Genomic DNA, 6312 nt, shown 5'->3' on the forward strand with positions numbered 1-6312 from the left:
GTTATTTTGTTATCAGCCCATAGATAAAAGTTAGTCATGTGACCGTATCGTCATCAACGTTTTTTCATTGTTTGCCAAGGTTTTAATTGGAAGTTAAAATTAAATTGATGTGGTCAAAACATTTTATTACATGACTCAGTCTGAAGTATGAAAACTACTGATATTTGTTTACGATTCAACATGTTCAATACTTTGAATAAAAAGAGGACATGCTGGCACTTTAAATTCATGCAACAAAATTTTTAGGTCATTGTTTTCCAATATTGCTGTAACCATGGTAACTTGTATATTACAGTCCCTCTTGACCTAAAATTATAACTGAATTACTGTGCAGCTATATAGCTTTGCAGAAAGAAAGAGCAAATAAGGTCAGTTTATATATAAAAAAGAAGATGTGGTATGATTGCCAATGAGACAACTATCCACAAAAGACCAAAATGACACAAACATTAACAACTATAGGTCACTGTACGGCCTTAAACAATGAGCAGAGCCCATACCGCATAGTCAGCTTAGATTGATGCAGTCAAAAGATTTTATAACCCGACTCAGTCTGAAGTATGAAAACTACTGATATTTGTTAACGATTCAATACTTAGAATAAAAAGAGGACATGCTGGCACTTTAAATTGGAGGTCATTGTTTTCCAATATTGCTGTAACTTGTACATGTATATTACAGTCCCTCTTGACCTAAAATTATAACTGAATTATATACAATTACTGTGAAGCTATATAGATTTGCAGGAAGAAAAACAAATAAGGTCAGTTTAGATTGATGCGGTCAAAAGATTTTATTTCACGACTCAGTCTGAAGTATGAAAACTACTGATATTTGTTTAAGATTCAATACTTTGAATAAAAAGAGGACATGCTGGCACTTTAAATTTATGCGAACAAAAATTTGAAGTCATTTTTTTTCCGATATTGCTGTAACTTGTACATTTTTTTGTATATTACAGTCCCTCTTGACCTAAAATTATAACTGAATTTCTGTGCAGCTATATAGATTTGCAGATAGAAAGAGCAAATAAGGTCAGTTCAGATTGATGCGGTCAAAAGATTTTTGTATAACAGGTCCATCCGAGGTAAGAAAACTACTCGTAAACAGATATCACATTTGTTTAAGATTCAATATTTTAAATAAAAAGAGGACATGCTAGTATTATAAATTGATTGCAAATAAAATTTTGAAATCATTAATGTTTGCCAATATAATTGGTATCCTTGCCTTAAAATAAACTGGATTCCTGTAATGTGCAGCTAAAAGTATATAGATTTATATGAAGAAATCAAATATTGTCAGTTTAAGTTTATAGTGGATCGATGGCAGATCCAGAGGGGGTGATCCCTTTTTTGGACGATCAATGCATTTGAATGGGGACATATAGTTGGACCCCCCTTTTTTTCCTGGGTTGGGACCCCCCCAACCCCCACCCCCTTTTAAAACTGCTGGATCCGCCGGAACAACGTATTACATTATAGATGGTAAGATAATTTTGTTATTTAAAACGAGGCATCCTGACTCCCGGAATGACAAATGTAAAACAATTGACTGAATAATAATGCCCCCTCCCCCATATTAACGGCCTAATTTATGTTCAAAAAATGAAAGAAAAACAAATAATTTATGTAATACATCAACAAAAGAAAATCACTGAATAACAGTCATTAAAATCATAAAAGTCATAAAAAAATTGTTTTTTACAAAAAAAATATATTGGTATATTCCAAACTTCGATTTTTTTTAATAACGTTAATGATTTTTAATTTTAACAAGGAAGTTATTATGAGATGATATAACCTCCTTGATTTTAAGAACTAAACGAAAAAGAGAATTGTAATATAAAATCGTACGATTCTTTCTTCAAACAAGATTTGTTATCATATGCTAATTACCCATATCATATTTTAATGACCACACACTGTGGCCATCGTGATTATATAAACCCTAATAAATTATAAAACATCCGAATGTAAAATTTCGCACGATAGATAATGACAAACAAACGACAAAAATTACATAATAAACCCACAGCGTGTGCATTTGACTGTATCTTAATATATTTGTCAGTACATGGATAACCCGAATAATCCAGTCGTTATTTAACGATCACTCAGTTCACTCCATTAACCAATTCCTCGAAAAAAGTATTGGATAGGGGGCGCTGAATTATTCGAGTTAGTACATGGAGGAAAGGTCTATTTCAAATGTTATTCAAAGATTAGAAGCGACGATTCAATTTCTATTTGTGTATTGTATCTGTCATGGTTGAAACGGCACCAGTAACATATCAGGATAGACAACAGAAGTCTGTAAGTATCTATTTTATGTACATGTATTTATATATGTTAACATAGATATTATAAGCCTTTCATGCCTTCTGTTGACAAATTTTCATAACTATGCACTATTTTAGTAGACCACATATGTCCTTTTCGAACTAAAAGAACCTCTTTGAAAAGACACACCTCAGTCGAATCTTTCTTTTCAAATGAATGCCTGAATGGTCACCAAATTTATACTTGTAATGGGCAGGCATTTTCGAATATTTTTTTTTTAAATGTATTAATTCTGACTGCAAGGAATTTCAAATGGTAAATAATATACATTGTATCTCGAGGGAAATGTACACACTTTAACAACAGTGAATTTTTCATAAATATTATATAATGGTAAAAGAAAAGCATATACATGATATATATCATGTGTATTAACGATTAAACTCTGGAAGAAATATAGTCAATCATGAATACAAATTAATGGGTCCTTTTTGGAAAAAATAAATTTTCTCAAAAAGGTTTCTCTTTCTTCAGAGGCTTACATGAAACGTTGATGTCTGTTGTGCAGTGATGGTTTTTTTTCTCTTTCTCCGACGCCTTTATGTGAGACATGGTAGGTATTTCATCCCAGCGGCGCCGACGACGATGGTGTACACTATTTGTTTGAAGATTGTATTTCATAAGTTAGACAATCTAAATGTTTCATACCTTATGTTACGAAATTTCCGTCCGTCATATGTCATTGTCCCGGCAACCTTATTTTCATGGTTCAGTAAACTGCTTGATACTTTTTGTTTTGTTAAATGAAAAACTCACTTATTATGAGTAATATAATAACTATGCTTGGTATATGGGTTCCTAGCAATACTTACATGTTCGTCAGCAAGGTACATGTAGAGTTAACCTGACCGCGACCTTATTCCATGGATCATTTATCAAAGATAAAGTAACTTAAGCAAGACCGTATCTAGATACTATAACTAGTCAGTCATCTATATTTGGTGTATTGGTTATTGAAATGATTGTAAGGTGTACATATCCACCCGATAGTTTCCTTCTGACCTTGGCCTCAATTTCATGGTTCATTGCTCAATGTATAGTGTTTGTGGTTTGGTCTATTTCTCAAATGCCTTAAGCAGTAGGGTCACTATATAATGTGTATCATGTTTGGAATCATTGTCAGCTCGAAATGTCGGTCTGACAGGTCTCAATTGACTTCGACCTCATTTTTATGGTTCATTGAACAATGTTTAGTTGAGTGGCTGGGTAAATTTTTCGGGCATTTTAAGCAATACATGTAGGACAATAATATGTAGTGTATGGAACAACCATGACAACTGTGGTGTCATGTCTATCTGTCGGGGTTAACATGACCTTAACGCATTTGTTTGATGTTAAGATGTTGTATTAAGATCCGATTCTTAGGTACTATTAGCAATACTAGAACACACCCACGAAATCGCGGGCATATACAGCTTGTAAACTGTTGTAGGAGGATTTTTTGTAAAAGACATTATGTATGGAGAATTTCATAAAAGGTATCGAAAGCCATCTCCCTTTTTTCAAAGTCCGATATTTGTTTCCTTTTTGTTAAATTCAATATTTTTGTGTCTCTGGTCTCAGACCACAATTATTCTTCTCCTTTGCTACAATGCATCTTTTGGTAAAAGTCAAATTAAATAAAAAATTTGCACCGCTTTAACATGAAATAAATGTAACTGCTTATATATAGACCTTATTAGTCTAATAAAATATGCTTCTAGGACAATCCATCAGTGCTTTTTCTTTTGAGGGCATTATTTACATGCCAATTGTAGGATATGGATCTTGTATAAATGACTAAGACCGACTAAGGGTAATTTGAGGGGAGAAAATATATTCCCGGATCCCGCAAGGGTCAATCCCCAAATCTCGAGGTCCCGAAAAAGTCCTGCCTTCCTCTTATCCCTACCCTACTTTCTTTTTTGCCAACTCTCTACTTTCAATTTCAACAGTAAATTTTATGCCCCATCTTTGGGCATTGTGTTTTCTAGTGTGCGAATCTGTGCGTTCGTCCGTTTGTTCGTCCGTCCGTCTGTCCCGCTGCAGATTGAGGTTTTTGGTCGAGACATGATGATTAGTTTATCATGGTGGAAGGAACAGAAGCGACACACAAAATGAGGTTTTCTCGGTTAATAGCAGCCATAACAACAATCATACATTGTAGTTGTGCAATTTGCTAATGTTAAGTAGACGTGATATTTGTAGTAAAACCTCCATACTAAAGACTTTCAACATGATTTGAATATGTAAGAAAAAGGTGAAACATTTGCACTCATATTTTGGTACATGTAATAAAATGTGTCAAGTGTTGACTTAAAGTACATGTACCTAAATATCAATATTTTTTTGTATCAGAGTGCCGAAGGCGCATCTTTAACATTTTGAGTGGAAAATTGATATTTTGTTGAAGGGGGGAATGTGTTGGGTACATTACTCATACTTTTGCCCGAGGAAGCTGCTGTTCGTTTTTGGAACATGTCTTACTTGTTTTCTGGTATGTTGAATGGTGTAGGTAAAAGTATTGTCAACACCAGTCCTGTGTTTTGTTTAAGACTTAATGACACCTGTTTTTAATTGTTATTTGTGTCTTCAGTTCGCTGTCTCCTAGGCATGAACCATTCATCTGTTTTAAGACTCTACGATTGATTGATTGATTGATTGATTGATCATGACTGGCTGAATGTCCAATGACAAATATTACATGCATATTCAGGAAGTTGGGAACGATTCATGCCAATCCTGATAAAAATATAGAAATATGCCTGAAGAAAAACAATAACAGAGTAAGTGTTCCTGCATTTTAAACTTCAAATATTTCTTGTAGAGTGAGAAAAATGTTATGAAACACCAGCAAAAAAGACTAGATTGTTATTCAGTCCTAACTTATACAGTGTTTCTGAAGATGGAGATTAGGTATGTAATAATGAGTTTTTAATTTTATAGAGTGTTGACTTTCAAATAGTAAAAGTTTAATGAGTTACTGTACGTTAATCCCTTTTTTGTATAAAAAAAATCCACAATTACTGTTCAAGTGCATAGCATAGCCATTTTTATCTTGCTGTATCCAGAGGCAATAGATATATATATATAAGAAGATGTGGTATGGGTGCCAATGAGACAACTCTCCATCAAAGTCACAATTTATAAAAGTAAATCATTACAGGTCAAAGTACGGACTTCAACACGGAGCAAGACTGTTATTAATGACAATAAAGAGAGTGAATATAAACATGATAAACACAACAGACATCATTATTTAGATTAAAAGAAAGACAGACAGTTTCTTCATCAAATATAATGAATTTTGGTATGATAACTAAAAATATTTGAAATTGTTTTGAATTTGTCGTTACTTCTTTCAGATCAGGCCTATCCAGAAGCAAGAAAAGGGACAATTGTTAACACGTACATCTACAGAGAGAGACATGTTTTAAAAATAGATTTATTTTCAATTTAAGAAAAACCTGTTTAACTTTTACTATTTTGTATCTGTTTATTTTACATTTATATGTTGATATTTTGTTTTTTAAAATTGCTGCACAGTATTTCTATTCAGTCCCACATAACAAAATCAGCTGAAGAAATTGATATTTTCATATTTCAAGGGAGTGTCCTTTTGCATTGTTGATAGCAGATATATGTATTGTCTTAAGTTGGGTTTAAAAACAGTCAGATCGCAACTTCAAATAATATAAAATACTTTTTTATGAATGTTATATATGTCTTTAAATAGACATGAAAGATAGAAAATTATATAGGAACACATTTTTTCTATGACCTAACTGTATTGTCATGGTAAATTTATTATGTGAACATATCAAATATTATCAAAAACGCCGCTGGTTTAATTTAAAATAAAATTATTCTATGTAGCCTAATGTCATCATACAGATCAGTGTATTTTTTCCTAAACAAATTATACATATTTTTATAACCAGAATAAATTTATTCTGTGTCTTGTCTCAACCGTAACATTATGACTGGACTA

General features: G+C 32.6%; 1 long non-coding RNA gene across 1 annotated transcript; it reads left to right on the plus strand.

Annotated features, from left to right (window-relative positions):
• Positions 1-2092: 2092 nt before the first annotated feature.
• LOC134696761 (uncharacterized) lies at positions 2093-6011 on the plus strand. The gene is made up of 3 exons (XR_010103008.1): positions 2093-2315; positions 5149-5237; positions 5687-6011. It is a non-coding gene; the product is annotated as an uncharacterized LOC134696761 (long non-coding RNA).
• Positions 6012-6312: the final 301 nt, after the last annotated feature.

Source organism: Mytilus trossulus, chromosome 14 (genome assembly GCF_036588685.1).
Source record: "Mytilus trossulus isolate FHL-02 chromosome 14, PNRI_Mtr1.1.1.hap1, whole genome shotgun sequence".
NCBI lineage: Eukaryota > Metazoa > Mollusca > Bivalvia > Mytilida > Mytilidae > Mytilus > Mytilus trossulus.